This window comes from Alosa alosa, chromosome 16 (assembly GCF_017589495.1).
Source record: "Alosa alosa isolate M-15738 ecotype Scorff River chromosome 16, AALO_Geno_1.1, whole genome shotgun sequence".
NCBI classification, from domain to species: Eukaryota; Metazoa; Chordata; class Actinopteri; order Clupeiformes; family Clupeidae; genus Alosa; species Alosa alosa.
In genome coordinates this window covers 6,563,920-6,580,641 of record NC_063204.1, presented here as the reverse complement: position 1 = coordinate 6,580,641, position 16,722 = coordinate 6,563,920, and the positions used below count along the sequence as shown (strand labels likewise).

The 16,722-nt window shown below is 44.7% G+C and overlaps 1 long non-coding RNA gene across 1 annotated transcript; it reads left to right on the top strand.

The window, feature by feature from the left end:
* The first annotated feature begins 1,253 nt into the window (after nt 1-1,253).
* Nucleotides 1,254-8,017, top strand: LOC125309005. Its single transcript, XR_007196037.1, has 3 exons — nt 1,254-1,439; nt 4,694-4,825; nt 5,131-8,017. It is a non-coding gene; the product is annotated as an uncharacterized LOC125309005 (long non-coding RNA).
* Nucleotides 8,018-16,722: the final 8,705 nt, after the last annotated feature.

Here is a 16,722-nt window from a genome sequence, read left to right as displayed (position 1 = left end):
CCCACCCACCCACCCACCTCTCAACCACCCTCTCTTCCAAACCCCCCAAGGCCCACCCTCCAGTACCCCCACCCCTTGGGAAGTCAGGGATGTGAACCCACAAAGCATGCACAACGTCAGATCTCCCTCAATTAATCCACCATTAGGTGCATGAGATCCACGTCTCAGTGGGTTTGGGGTGTGGTGGGTTGGCGTGAGGGTGGGGGGGTGGATCCTCTCTCTCTCTCTCTCTCTCTCTCTCTCTCTCTCTCTCTCTCTCTCTCTCTTGCTACGAGATCACACACAGCATCAGTCTGTTGCCTGGCTGAGGGATTTTTATGCTACGATTTCTCTCTTCCTTTCTCTCTCTCTCTCTCTCTCTCTCTCTCTCTCTCTCTCTCTCTCTCTCTCTCTCTCTCTCTCGCTCGCTCACTCACACACTCACTCAGCCCCCTGCTCTTTTTCTCTCCCTCCCCTTTCTCTACCTCCGCCTCCCTCTCTCTCCTCTCTCTATCTCTCTCTGTCACACACACGGAGCACACTCACACTCTCGCTCTCTCCGATGCTTCACACTCCCGCTTTCTCCTCTCCCTCTGTCATTTGCTCTCCTGCATCTCTCTCTCTCTCTCACCCACTCATACCCTCTCTCTTTCTCTCTCTTTCTCTCTCTCTCTCCTTCTCGGCTCTCTCTTGCCGCTCACACATCGCCGAGAGTTCATTCACCGTGTCAAGCAAGCAACAACTGGCTCCGGGACCGACAGCGCTGGAGGTAGAGGGAAAAAGAGAGAGAGAGAGAGAGAGAAAGAGAAAGAGAGAGAGAGCGTCGGGAGGGTTTTCTTCCTTTTGCTGAGCATCTCCAGTGAGAGTGAGAGAGAGAGGGAGAGAAGAGGATGCCGCTGCTGCTGTTGATGGAACTGGTGCTGATGCTGAGACTCCAGCCGTGTGGTTGAGCCTCCGGTCCTGCTCCTCCACTCTCTCCACCTCTCCATCCTCCACCCTCCTCCTCCTCCTCCTCCTCCTGCACCGTCTCCCTGCACCACCCCTGCTTGCTGCCAGCTGCTGGGGAACCGGCAGGCAGCCTACTCCTCCTCCACCCTCCATCGGCTCCGCGGCTCCACGGCAACGATGACAACGCTCGGCGGACTGGCACACTAACCCACAGATGCGCTGCCTGCGGAAAAAAGAGAGAGGAGAGGGGAGGGAGCCGGATGGAGCACACAGCTTGGAGGAACAGTGGAGAAGCGGCATTACAGACGAAGACAGAGTGAGAGAGAGAGAGAGAGAGAGGGCGAGGGCGAGGGAGAGAGTGAGTGAGGAGGAGAGAGGGGGAATGAGAGAAAGAGAGAGTGAGAGAAAGAGCGAGGGGAGAGAAGAGAGGGAGGCATATCACAGTCAGGCATCAGACGACACCCAGGGCTTTGAGCGCGGCGGGAAGCAGTCCATGGAGCCAGCAGCAGAGGGTAAGGCAGCCTGGCTTGTGGAGCACGTGTGGATCTCACTGGTCTTTTTTATCCTCTCGTTTGCTGTGGTTTTTTCATTTCTTTTGTTTTGACTTAATAAGCAAGAAGTACATATTTTTGTGTGTTATCTCAAATAATCATTTATGCTCAATTCATTTTTTTTTTACATTGATGTACACCCCTACAGTTTTCACTTTCCTTTTCTTCGTTGCTTTCTCTGTGTCGTGTTTTTTCTCATGTTCAAATGAGAGCGTAAGCTCTCAGATATTCTGCCTTTTTCCTGATATGTTTTTTTCTTCGGAAGAATTCCTGCTTGTGAGATGTAGTTTCCTGTCCTTGGGATTTATGTAAAGAAGAACGAAGCCACGAGTTAGTTACATGTAGTTTTATCATTCTATTTTATTTATTTATTTTTTGTTTATTACTAATAATTTTTCTCTCCTGTTGTGGAGCAGCATTGCTCAGTGCTGTGGTGTAAAGCAGGGTGGAGGGGAGTGATGGAGAGAATACAGATTCAGAAAGGGAGAGAGAGAGAGAGGGAGAGAGAGCAGCAGCTACAGTACTGCGCTTTCAAAAAAAAAAAAATCAGCAGAGATCTCACCCAGCCCTTTCTGCCCTGCTCCCTGCAATCAGAGAGCTATTTCCCTCTCATAAAGACACATCAGAACACAGAGGAGCTGTGTGTGTGTGTGTGTGTGTGTGTGTGTGTGTGTGTGTGTGTGTGTGTGTGTGTGTGTGTGTGTGTCTCTCTATGTGTGTGTGTGTGTGTGTGTGAGTATGGGAGAGAGAGAGAGAGGGGGGGGGGAGGAAATTGACAAGAACTACGGAAAAAAGATCGTTGGAAAAGTGATTGAGTGCACCCGGAGGAACTTTGTTTACCACAAACAGAAATAGATATGCATGGATAGGCATTGATTCTGTTAGTTAGGAGGAGGAGAAGGAAGAGGAGGAGGAGGAGGAGGAAGATGAGGAGGAGGAAGAGAAGAACAAGAAGGACAAGGAGAAATTTTGAGGAACGAATAAAAAACATAAAACCTTATAGAAGGAATCATAGAGAGTAAGAGAGAGAGATGGGCGGAAAACTGGAGAGGGATGGATAGAGAGATGGAGAGAGGGATGGAGAGAGAGATGGAGAGAGGGATGGAGAGAGATGGAGAGAGAGATGGATAGAGAGATGGAGAGAGGGATGGAGAGAGATGGAGAGAGAGATGGATAGAGAAATGGAGAGAGGGATGGAGAGAGAGATGGAGAGAGGGATGGAGAGAGAGGTGGAGAGAGATGGAGAGAGAGATGGATAGAGGGATGGAGAGAGAGGTGGAGAGAGGGGTGGAGAGAGGGATGGAGAGAGAGGTGGAGAGAGGGATGGAGAGAGGGATGGAGAGAGAGGTGCAGAGATGTCTTGGCGGTTCTGTTTGGAGAGTCACAGTGTGCTGTTTTTTTTCCTCTCTTTTTTTTCCTCCACGGGAGAGACAGAGAGCCCCTGGGGCTGCTTTGCTGGTGTGTGTGTGTGTGTGTGTGTGTGTGTGTGTGTGTGTGTGTGTGTGTGTGTGTGTGTGTGTGCAGAGAGTGTGAGACAGTGGTGGGGGGTGGGGGTGTTGCATGTCCATGCGTTTGGGGCTGCTGCCGCTGTGTGTGGGGGGTACGTCCCGTCGTTTAACAACTGGGGGTCTCCAGGGAAACGAGGGCTGGAGCGAGCGAGCGAGCGAGCGATTGAGTGAGTGGCAGCAAGGACGCCGGAGAGATGCTTTTGTTGTGTCCAGTGCTTGAGTCCAGCTCGTCTCTGTGTGTGCCGTGATCAACACCCTTTACCTCTCTCTCCCTCCCTCTCTCCTTTTTCTCTCTCTCTCTCTCTCTCTCTCTCTCCCTCTGGCTCTTCTGCACTTCTCTTCCTCTCTCTCTCTGTGTCTCCCCTCCTTCCTCCTCTCGGTGTGGCTCTTGTGATGCTGCTGTCCCCCTCTCTGAGAGATAGGGGGATAATGGTGCATCTGGGTAAGCTGCCGCTGCTGCTGTCTTTTGTATTTTGTTAATCAACAGCTGGGTGCTTCAGCGTGTGCTCTGGGTTCACCGAGAGCATTTGTTTGCGTTTCGCTCATTATTCTGTAATTGTGGACAGGGCGAGCCGTGGCGATTTGTGAGAGTTGCGTTCTTCAAAATGGTATAAATTGGATTTTTCGCTCTCCCTCTCTCTTTCCTCTCTCTCCTAGTGTTTCGTGGTTGTGTGTATTCTAGATGCATTGTGTGTCTGTGTAAGGGAGTCTAGAGTATGTGTGTGTGTGAGTGTGTGTGTGTGTGTGTGTGTGTTTGTGTGTGTGTGTGTGTATGTCTGTGTGTAGTCATTCTAAAGAATTTATGATATTGCATTTGATATTAAAATTGGATAATTGGTGCAAAGCCATTGTAAAATGTGAAGACGGCACAAGGTTTGTGGTCTTCTGCAGTGGGCAATTTGGTGTTTGAATACACACATTTGTTTGTATATTTGCTTTAAAACAATTCAGTTGGAAAGGTTAGAAAAAATATAATATTCACATAAGGTGTCATCTTTGCTAAAAAATTGTTTTAATGAAAACAAATAAGACCAACATCGTAGCTATTGATCAGATGCATAAATCAATAACGTGATTTTAAACAGGATCTGTTGAGGTACAACGACTGTTTTTATTTCAGAGAATGTATTGGTTGGAAGGGTAGGAGCTTGCCTCTGCTAAGCTAAAATTGAAATTGGTTGTAATTTAGTATGTCTAGATTTGAAAAAAAGACTGCCTTTTCAGTTGTGAAAATATGATTTTCGCATCATTAATTTTTAAGCCATCCTGAATCATAATTTTTCATATCTTCCTTTTTTTTGTTGTGTGTTTTAGATCTGCAAATGCCAGATGACAGATATCCATTGGGTTTTTTACCAAATCTGTCTGCTGTCATTTTGATAAGTATTGTCAAAGCACCCTTTTATTTCAAATGAAAGCACTAATGATAGAAAATGTTTGCCTTTTTTTCTTGGTCTGGCACGCATCATTAAAGCTCCTTTTATACAGAATCCCATGTACCAATGGAAGGAGAGGGGGAGTCTCTCTCTCTCTCTCACCCCTCCCTTAACCCCTACCCCCTTCATTCTCTCTCTCTCTCCCATCTCTCTCTCCCTCTCTCTCTCTCGCTGCATGTAATGGGTTGAGTGGTTGTAATGTTTTGGCAGGCTTGACAGGCCCTGTGTTGGCTGTGACCCTTAACCTGCTTGCTCCCGCGTTTTTCCACAGGAGCTCATTACTTCAGGATAACACCTGCCGGGATTGGGAGCGCTGCGCCTGGGAAGGGAATCCCATTATGGATGGAGGCTGCTGGAGCTTCGGCGCTGGACGTAGCAGGCCTTCACAGACACTGTGGCTCAGGTAGGTGTCTGCTTACCAGGGCTCATAGCATTTCTTAGGTGGGAGGAGGGCTCAGACCATTTCTTTCCATTCCTTTTTGCTGCTGTAGCATTTCTAAAGAGATGGAGAATGACACTGAGTTGTGTGTATGTCACATGGTGTAAACATAGTGGGTTCCAGTGCATCTCTTGTGAAAGGAATAGGTGAATAGGAATTGGAATAGTATTTTTGTTTGTTTGTTTATTTGTTTATTTTGGTTTTTTGCTTCTTTCTTTCTACCCTACCAAGCTGGGATTGAAAAATGCACCTTTGATTTCTGTTTGCAGAAAAGCCATTGATGGGGCCTTGCCTTGCAACACTGTAAAGCGTCTTCAATCAATTGATTTGAAAAGCCCCTCGCTATTTCCAGGCGGTTGAGGAACGATTGTTGGTTACGGTCGCGTACACGTTGCTTCTCCCCTTCCCCGCGACAAACAAACAAAAAAAATGAAACGAAAACAAAACCAAAAAAATGGCAAAACATAAAAACACGAAAAAAAAGCGTCAAAGACTCTCTTCGGTGACGGGTATTCTTGGGTGGATAATACGGATGACGTTGTTATTGCTTAAGAATACGCGTAGTCGAGGAGAGTCATGTCTACGGAGACCGCACAAGGGACTAGAGTGAGCTGAAGCCTCAAAGCTGCCATCTGCCTATGTGAGCTTTTTTATGCTGTGGGCAGTCGCACTGAGTCGGTCAGACTGACACCCTCGTCCTCGTGTCTTTTATATTTATTTATTTTGTTATTTATTTAATTAATTACCTCTCCAGTTATCTATTTTTGTTAACTACCAGGCCACCACACAGAGCCTTATGTGTCATGCTTGTATGTAAACCCTGTGTTGTGAGTAGTTGTAGTTGTATGGCTGTTGATAGCAGTAGCACAGCTGGTGATAGCATTTAGCATGTTTAGCTAATGGGATTAGTAATTAGGATATAGTAGCTTAGCATTTTTGTAATTCTGTGCCTTTCCTGTTGCTTTGATTTGCCTTCTACTGTAAATGTTACCTTCTTTTTAGAGTTAGCTTAGTCATATTTTGTCTAAAGGATATGTATTTGTATTTATATTGATTTTGTTAAGTGTAGTTTTTTTTAAATTTGTTTTCTAAGCCATTACATTTGTACCTGTGAATTCACGCATGTGCTTTATATCACTGAGTGAACTGTGCCTTGTTGACTTTGCAATGGCAGAGGACGGACAGTGTTTGACAGTGTCAGGGTGGCCTTGCTTGGGGGGCGGGTTGGTAGGGTGTGAGAGGTGAGGTGAGGTGTGGGGGGGTTGGAGTGGGGGTGGAGGAAGACCGCAGGGCCACAGGCTGGTGGATGCAAATGCAATGTAGTCTCCGGTGTTTATCATCCGGCAGGGCGAGATGAGCTCGCCGACTCCTTTTCATCCTCCTTGACACACTCCTCCTCTCTTCATGCAAATGGATGTGGAAAATGGCATTTATCACGCAGGGTTTTTCCGTAAATGAGGCCCGCCCCATCCACCAAGCCACCGCCAGGGCCAAGAAAACAAAATGTCCACCTCGCCCGGCGACAGCTCAATTTATGCGCTGAGAGAAAGAGTGCTTTTGAAAGAGCACTCACACACACATACACACGCTCTCTCTCACACGCACGCTTACACTCACACTCACAGACACACAGACACACATGCCCACACCCGATAAACAATTACCACCAGCTAAAATTTACTATAACCGGGTTTTCCATGTATCCGCATGCATGTCATGAATATGTATCACATTCCACGCGTGATGCCGTATTCTAAACTCTAACACCCATGGAAATCCAATTGCCCACCTAATAGGATCTACTTGACTTATGAAAGCATATCTTCAGACATGTCAGATCTTATACATATACATGAGCAAGAGGGCTTCTCTCTCATTTCTCTCTTTTCGCTCCTTGTCCTAGGAAATGATTTTCCTCACGTTTATTTATTTCCCTCTCAGTGATATGACATTAAGACAGACCTTTTTTGATTTTATCATCATTATTATTACGATTATTATTATTATTATTATTGTTTTTCTCTCAAGACATAAATGGGAAAAATGTCCATGCATTAATGAGGAGGCTGGAAGAAAAGGGGTTAGAGGGGAGAGTGTGAACAAGAGAAAAAAAAGGAAGAGAGAGAGAGAGAGAGAGAGGGAGAGAAAGAGGAAAGGGTGCTAAATCTCCAGACAATCTAATTTACTCTTAATCATCTTTAAACGTATTCAAACGAGCTGCCTCCATTTCAGAGCCATTCTGCGCTCCCCCGTTTGATGGGCCTGTAATTATGGAGCGCTTGTGTGCTGTGCTGGGCTTCTCTGAGTAGGAGCTGGAGGGGGAAAAAGGGGGGGGATGAGGGGGGTTGGGGGGACAGAGGTGCTGGCCCTACCACTAGGGGACCCATACAATTGGACAGAATGGCCCCCACAATATGTCTCTTTGGCAGCGTCCCAGTTATTAGCATAGCTGTTATTTATTTATCTCATGTTAAAAAAGAGAGAGAAAATGGAGGCTATTATTTTTAAAGAATGTATTTAAATGTATATCTAGATCTGTTTTTATTCCCTTTGCTCCCTATTGCCTTACTGACAGCAGTACCTCATGTAATGCATTCGCCAAAAATGTGGAGTGGATTGTAAATGCAGCCGATTGCATAAAGGTTTAAACAAACTTTTGCAAAATAGAAAAAAAGAGAGATTTTGCATCAATCATTACTTGAAGGAAAAAAAAAAAACAAAGATAAAAATATCCAGGGCAGTACTGGATAGTAGGATAGTGCAGAAGACCCGCAAATGGCCTTAAAATACCCTGTATCAAAATTATTTGAAGATTATTTTGATAGATTGCATTGTTGCATGTTTGTTGTTTTTAATTCTAATTAGATGATGATTCACAATGATGTTTACAACATGTATTTTCACAATTATTTTTGATTGACATTTCTTTGATGTTCCTTTGAAATGTTGAAATGACATTTATTATTATGACAATCATTATCTTATGATTAATTTGAAGATTTTAGTGAAAAGCTTGCTGATTATGTCTTCCTTCATAACTTAGTATTAGTATAATAATATTTTAGAGGGTTTTGATTCATGTTCTATTTTGTAAATTTTGCTTGATGTTAATTAATTTTGTTTGAAAAATAAAGTCCCATCTTTTTGAAATGCTAATGTTTTGGCACATTTCTACCTCATATAACTACCTCATACTCTGATATGAAAATATACATGTAGGCATCTTCTTTCCTACTACACTGATTCTACCTAAATGGAATTAATTCCAATTTACAATATAGTAACATAAACTAAAATTATCTGTATATGATATGATCGTATTTAAATTTATTCAATACATTCACGTTTCTATTTTATCACTTGAATGATGATTTAAGGGTTTGATGCACTCTGACAGTTTATCATTTTCCCTCCCTGCAGGTAGATTTTTTACAATAGGATAAAATGACCATGGCCTTATCACAGCTCTCCACTACTTCATATTACAAGCTACTTATATTCTCAGCTGATAGTCAGAAAACGAAGGTCCTCTTCCCATGTTGTAAACCATTTATAACCTAGCTCAAGTACCACCAGAAGGTTTTTATTCTTGCCCCCCAATACCCCCTCCCCCGTAATTATGACCTCAGAAGCCAGGGACCTCACAGATACCCGTGTGTGTGTGTGTGTGTGTGTGTGTGTGTGTGTGTGTGGGAACACACAATTGCCATACCAGTCAGCCTTGTAGATATAACATGTTTTAGAAATACATAACGAAATCAGACTTACCATTGTGCGAAAATTGATAATAAAAGGTTTTCAGGCATTATGTATTTCTATCCAGCATCCTAATTTAAACTGCACTTTACATTGATACTTACAAATGATGCTCAATGACAGTGTCTAGAAGCAGACACATAAAAATAGGACTTAATCTTAATCTTCCGTATCACGACCAGAAAAGACAAATCCTCCCTTGTCTGATGTATTGATGGTTGGAGCGTCTGTAGCACATCAGATAGCCTGTAGACTCAGGTGTAAGTTATACCTGAGCCCCTTGATATTTATTCCAAACACTATTAAGGAAACGAGCTGGAGTGAGAGGGGACATGTCGGATCAATAACAGGAAATAGGAGAACAATATGGCCGTACCTGGTGGGCCTCCACTGGTCATTTACTCTGGTCAGTGTTGTTGGCTGCGGTGAAGCACTCTACCGACTGCCAAGGCTTATGCTGAGCACAGATTTGCTCTCGTTACTTTGCGATTTACCACCTGCGTCCCTGCTATTTTAATTTTACCCTTTAACAGAATTAACCTTTGAGCCTGTTATCGGTTGATTTCCGCCGCGGTGGACTAGCATTTTTACCATGCTGCTGCTATATTGCTGTGAAATACGTGTGGTACTTGAGTACCGGTTGTTGCTTACTCGTACTGCAAGTGTTTATGTTTATCCAAAATGCTTTGTTTTGTTTGTTACATTTTCAATCTGCAAATACAGCCCTGCAATCAATAGGCCTACTAAGGGTGGATGCTTGAAACGTTCAGAAAAGCACTATCTTTAGCTTTACCCTTCTAACATTATCTTTGGCTATAGTGTTCTTTTGGCTTCGTATTTGTCCACCGAGATCCATTCCGGCCTGTTCTGTTGTACTTTTCTCACACACTCGCACCCATTTGCTTTTACTGCAGTGGGTTAGGATGTCAATATTTATGAGACGAGTGGCTAAAATGCATTCGAAACGTGCACATTTACAGCGATCCTCCACTCGTTCACCTCTTCTGTGCCCCTCTGTAAGCTCGGCTGTAATGATTCCCTCAGCTCCCTTCCACTTCCTCCTGGAACATTAGGTGGTTTCCACAAACAAGATCTACAGCATTAATCAATTGGAAATGTGCTGCATTAGCGTACTGCATTTCCGCTAGCTGGAGCCTCTCACTACCAAGACAAAGACTGTAGCAGACATTAGAGTCATATCCTAGGGCTTATTGACTCTTACAAAGGCCTGGGATCATTATTGTTCCGATTCTGAGGGCAGATATACACAAAGTACCATTAGATTAATTACTTGCATGCTACTTATTTCCCTCATGTTGTGGCAGGGTCTGGTTTATGTATATGGCTGATAGCTAGAGTTATCTCCATTATTTTCATTTACAAATTTTCACAATTATTTCAAGCATCACCAGAGGCTGCCCGAGTCATCTTACTTACTGGTATCTGTAATAATGGTACTATCTGCGGGGTCCTTGGTTCGTTTAAATACCGGCCTATGAAATGTATCCACATCAGTAGCTCTCAGATAGCAGCTAAGCAATCTATTTAAAAAGCAATTTATTTTCAGAGTATTGGAGATTGGTGAGATTGAATGGGGGAGTCCACTACTTTCAAATTCTCTGTGGACAGTACTCATCCTGTTTGAGTGCAATTGCTCTCTCTCTCATTCTCTCTCTCTCTTTCTCACTGTCACTCATGCCTGTTCACATGCTCTCTCTCTCTCATTCTCTCTCTTTCTCACTCTCACTCATGCCTGTTCACATGCTCTCTCTCTCTCTCTCTCCTCTCTCTCTCTCTCTCACTCATGCCTGTTCACATTCTCTCTCTCCCCTCACTTATTTATCTTGTGCCACTTCACAAACTCTTCAGACTAATATTCCTCCAAAAGTATTCCAAACACACATGCACACACGCACACACACACACGCACGCACGCACGCACACACAAACACACACACACACACACACATGCACACGCACACGCACACGCACACGCACACACACACAGAAATGCATACAAAATCACTCCCTCTCCTAGTGTAACCACCAGCAAACAGTTTTGTAAAGCGAAACCCAATAAATGCCACTGGATGACTTCATCAGACCCCTGTTGTCTGTTGGCTTTCATGTGAGCGCTACCAAAACGGTGGCATTTTTGACATCCCAGCCGGCTTTGCCTTGCAGTCGGGGCTGAAGTGTACAGAGCTTTGAGACGGCGTCAAGTGAGACTCCCCCACCCCCTACGCGCCATCACAGAGAACAATACCGGCCAGCTATGCATAAAAAGGACGAGACGCTGGAGTGATCTGGGCCGGGCCGTGGTCAAGCTGGGGTGGGTGTTAATTGACGGTTTCGCCAAACACTTCATTCATCTGTTGCCCTGTACACACACACGCGTGCATGTCTGCTCAACGAGCCTGCGTCACTTGCTCGTGCGGGACAGGCTGCTCACGAGGGCCCAGGCCACAGGGTTCACCACCGTACCCTCTCTCTCTCTCTCTTTTTAAAGAAACCCTCCACTCCTCCCCTTTCTCCTCAACCCTGTGCGTCTGTGCCTCTTCACATTTTTTCCCTTTTTCTCCGTCTTTCTCAGGCTCCTCTCTCTACGACCTCTACTGGTCACCGGCTCACCTGATGCCCTCCGCTAAGCGCTAAGCTAATTTCCCATCCTACAGGGAGTGCGAAGAGGAGACCTCCAAATCATGCAAGACAAAGACAGAAAATCAGAGAAAGAGGGGTCAAAGAGAGAGAAGAAAGACATCATACACAGAGTGCGAGTGAGTGAGAGAGAGAGAGAGAGAGAGAGAGAGAGAGAGAAGAGAGAGAGAGAGAAGAAAGACCAAGGTGATGATTAATCTGATCTCCTAAATGCCTCAGTTGCCCCCCAGGGCAGACCCCTAACTGTGAGGCTTTCAGATCTGCATCTTCCAGGAAGGGAAAGGAAGAGAGAGGAAGAGAGAGCGAGATAGACAGAGAGAAAAAGGAATAGCACGTTTACCATAGCACAAACACAAGGAGTTTTTGTCGTTTACAAAGAAAGCGTTATTAGAAATTAAGTGTTTGTATTTGTGTTGTTTGTAAGTGTTCCAAGTATTTTCCTGTCTTCTCATAGATTTTGTTGTCTTGGAGGTACTCTAGCAGTGGATTTAAAGAAGGCTGTTAGGACCATATGTGTGTGGCATAGATAAATCATCAATCTTAATGTTGAGAACTCACATTAAGGATCTACTTGCCATAGAGTAATGGATAGGTGGTCATACTAGGGGATACTCCTTGCTTTATGTAAGCCTTGCATGTTCTATGATTTGAGAATATATTTTTTGCCTATTCTTCCCAGAGACGGGACAGGGTTCAGTTCTGCTGGACAAACTAGAATGCTAGCCTGACCAAGTTTAAAATACTCCCTTTGGTATTTAGCATTCGTATTTGACCAAACCATTTATTGGTTTATGGATTACAACCTTTTACCTAAAAAGAAGAAAGCATGATAAAATATCTAAGCCATGTCTTTTTCTACTTCCATGTTTTAGCCTCTGGAGTCTCTGGCAGGGTAGGCCACAGTGTTAAAAGCACACTAATTCCATACTTGATGGAGTCCAAACATTGACTTTAAATAAGCAGTTTAAAGCTGACATGCCTGTATAAATCCTTTAATTGAGTCAATGCATATAAGGGCATACTCTACAAATATATTTTAAATACTTGAATTTTCACAGCTCAAGCAAAGTACAGACATTAAAAAAACAGAGCCAAGTAAACCAAGTAAGTGTCTATACTTCATGTCCCACTTCCTCCTGCTAAGTCATGTGACATGCATAAGTCATGTTGATGACATGCAGCCCCTGCCCATGTCCAGGGGAGCCCCCAGTTGATCTGACATATGTCTATCCATAGGTGCCATGTACAAGGCCCCATCCCGTGTCTTTCCTTTCTTGCAGCTCACAGCAGCACATTGTCCCACTTTAAAAAGCATCCCGAATGAATCTGTTTCGTCCCTAACAATGGCATTACAATGCATTTTGGAGATGAGCCACTCTCCCCAAATCTGAGATGTCACATGAACTGTGAAGGATAAACGCCTCTGAAGACACAATACACGCTAGCTTGGACAGAGTGTGGGGGTGGACTCCCCAGTAATGCTTGCAGTGGTGCCATTCATATGCAAAGCAGGGCCAGCTAGACACTTGGCCCTGGAGCAGCAATCTATTGAGTCCCTAGACACTCCCTGAGATTGCCTTAGATTCTGATTGAATGTGTGAATAGTGCTACCATCTGCAAATACCAGAAGAGGAAACATATACAGCGAAAAGGAATACTGTTCATATTGGACGATGTATGCAGACACACACACACACACACACACATAAGGGAATGGAATAGTAAGAGAGAGAGACAAGGAGAGAGAGAGAAAGAGAAAGATTTAGAGAAGAAGGATTTACAGTACATCAATACATGATTCTCGTACACATGAGAAACACACCGCTGGGTTCAGTGGAATAACTAGGATGATAAAACAACAGTTGCAGGATTGCCTGAGCTAGGAGTCTAAAACCATAATGAAATTTTAATTGAAATCAGGCACAGATCGCAATATTAATATATCTGCTTCACCTTCATAATTTGTTGCACAGAGACAGGAAGTACTGGATCAATCTGGGTGTCTCACAGGATTTTTCTTTTGAAATATATTTGGTTTTCATATTCTTCCTTTGGTTCATTCTCTTTCTCTCCTGCTAAGCCCAACCTCATTAGAGTCATGGCGGCCAAATGTCCTCAAACTGACCCAGCCGGCCATTAAAACCATAACTTCACCTTTTTTTAGTGCACACATCCATAATCCACCACACACTTTATCACCAAATGGGCCCCCCAGTGGACAAAATAGATAAAAGAAATGACATTCATTTTGATGTCTCAAGCAGAATGGGGGGAAAAGGACTGCTTTTAATTCGAGCCATCCCTGCTCTTCAAATGGTTGAGCTTTAACTTTCATATACCTGCAGCCAGACCTTACAGGCTTTTCATTTCCAGGGACCCAATGTATTTATTTATTTCATCCATTTGTCTATTCCATTTATTTCATTTATTTGATCCCATTAACCTCACTGCACACACACACACACACACACACACACACACACACAGACAGACAGACAGAAAGACAGACACACACACACACACAGACAAACAGACAGACAGACAGACAGGCAGACAGACAGACACACACACACACACACACACACACACACACACACACACACACACACACACACACACAGAGACAGACAGAAAGACACACACACACACACACACACACACAGACAGACAGACAGACACACACACACACACACACACACACACACACACACACATGCACACACACACTCACACATTAGTAATTTCTGTCTCGGTGAATTGTTATGTCATTTTTATGTTTTTCATAGCAAACTCCATCTCTATCTCTCTCTTTGGTCTCCCCACAATGGATGTGCGATGTGACTCATGTGTGGAGCTCCTGTTTTGATCCGGCTGCCCTCCTTACCCATCCTCCCCCTCCCCCCTCCCATAGCATGCATTCAACCTCTCTCCATCCCAACCTCCCTCTCAACCTCCGCTTAACTCCACACCCCTGTGGATCAACGCACTACGCCAGCCGAACAAGTGGAGTGACGCCGGCAGTGAGCTGCGGGGCCTGGTATAGAGTATCTCTAGCCCTTCAACTCTCTCTCTTTCTTTCTCTCTCTCACTCTTTCTCTCTCTCTCACTCGCTCTCTCTTTTTTTTCAAGTTTGCATCACACTGGAGGGACTGACGTAGCGGCGCCATGCTCTACTGTGGGCTGATGATGCCTACTGCGTGAATCTAAATGTGTGTGTGTGTGAGTCTGCGGCTGTGCAGACGACGCAGGACTTCCACCAGGAGGCTTTAATGAGTGGTACTTTTTCATGAAGCGGCGGCAGAGGATGCACACACTCTCCCACTCTGAGGCTGTGTGTGTGTGTGTGTGTGTGTGTTTGTGTGTGTAGGGTCACATTACACAGTCAGAGTGTGTCTTGTGCAGCACATCCCATGTGTTCTATCATGTATGTCCCATGTGTTAAGTGAACATGACTGTGTGATAATGAGAGATTGTTGGGTGTGTGAGTACGTGTGCAACCTCATGTTTGTGTTGTGTGTGTGTCTGTGAGTGTGTGATGGTGGAGGTGATGGATATGAAGTGGATTGGTGCAGGGATGCACCAGCTTATCTCCACCTACATCTCATGGACACACAAAATCACCCTTGTTACACAGAGTCCAGCACCCCCCCTACACTCACACACACACACACACACACACACACACACACACACACACACACCCCATTCCTTGTTCCTCAGTTTCTAGCCCTGACTCTCCTTCACCCCTTCACCTGACGTGGCCTCAGTCCTCCACGACTCTCTTTTGAGCCAAAATGGAGTGCGAGGAAGATTACAGGGACGAGATTAAACCAGAGTCATTTTCCTCTTGGCACTGCGAGCGCTCTAACAAAGCCACACCGCTTTGTAAGTGCTGACCCTGCTGGATCCCAATTATTTGATGCTTTGGAGGGGGAAAAAGGTAAAAAAAAAAGAGTGCTCTGAGCTATGCCACAGACTTGGATTAATTAAAGGAGCCTTCACAAGACAGCACAAAGAGGGGTGCCAAATCTAAAGTGCCAACATTAAAGTTAGGCTACTCTGTTGTTTGTTTCTTTGTTTCTTTCTTTCTTTCTTTCTCTCTCCTTCACCCTTTGCTATCATTTACTTGTTTTGTGTAAAAAAACAAAAAAGATGAGGGGAGAAAAAAAAAGGAAATCGCAATTATTCCTGAGCACTTTGTCGTAATGAGACCGTGACAGAGCAACACTCGACTCGCTTGCGCAGGTTAAACACAGACAGATGGAGAGTGTCGCCAGCGTCTCGACGACCAGAATTAATTAGCGGCCGTGGCAGCTGACACATCAGTTTCACGCCGACCTGCAATTAAGAATAACACTTAATTTCGGAGTGTTTGCATGGGATGCCCGTCTTCCCGGGCAAACAGTGCGAGTCGGCACACTGAGCGCCTGATTTATAATGAATGCTATTTTGCCCGGTCCCTACGGAACTCTGGGATTGGAGTGGAATTGGGCGGAACTAGAGATGGAGAGGTGAGCGTGAACGCAGAGTGGAGGGTCTGGCAAGCGTTGCCAAGGAGGGAGAAGAGGTTGCAACAGACCCTTTTCTCTTCTTGTCCTTTTTTTTCTTTTTCTCTCTCTCTCTTTTTTGGCCTTCCTTCCTGCAATGTTTTGGGCGAGACATGCCAGGTTCATGAGAGGTCACTCTGGGAGCACCAGAAGGAGCCTTCTGTGCTTCAGCTTTTGTCTCTCAGCCCGGGATGCGGAGGAATCAGCTCGTGAATAGACAGCCCGGGCAAATGTTTAACCACACTGAAATACATGCTGTTTGGGCCTCGGGATGTTTCCCAAGGTGTTGGATGTTGCAGGTTATTACTGTGGTGTTTCATCATGGTACCAGGACACTGCCTAGTCTCTCTCTTTGTCTCTCTCTCTCTCTCTCTCTTTCTCTCTTGTGTATATGTACATGGTAGAGTGGGGAGTGTACAGTAGAAATGCATGTGTGATGATAGAGGCTTGCATCCATAAGTAAGTGTGTGTGTGTTTACATGTGTAAGTGTGTGTGTGTGTGTGTGTGTGTAACATGTGTGAGTGTGTGTGTGTGTGTAACATGTGTGAGTGTGTGTGTGTTTTTTTTTTTTACTGAAATGCTGGATGTTTGCGCAGGCTGTCTGGGAGCAAAACATCCCTCACAACGGACAGGCTTTATTTGGGAAAGCCTGATTTATGTATGTGCACTGTACTTTCTGTTAATTTATTGATATTTTCTGGTTTTGTTTGTTTATTTGCGCTAACCCCCCCCAACAAGCGAGCGTGTTTTGTGTTTCACAAGTTCCTGAGGAACACAGGCTTATTTGTTCTGTTTTGCCATGCTCAACGGCTTCCAGCGCTTGTTCAGCTGTCTTGGTGATAATCTCCGTTTGCCTAGGCCTAATGATAACCTAATAACAGCAATATTGATTTCTGCGA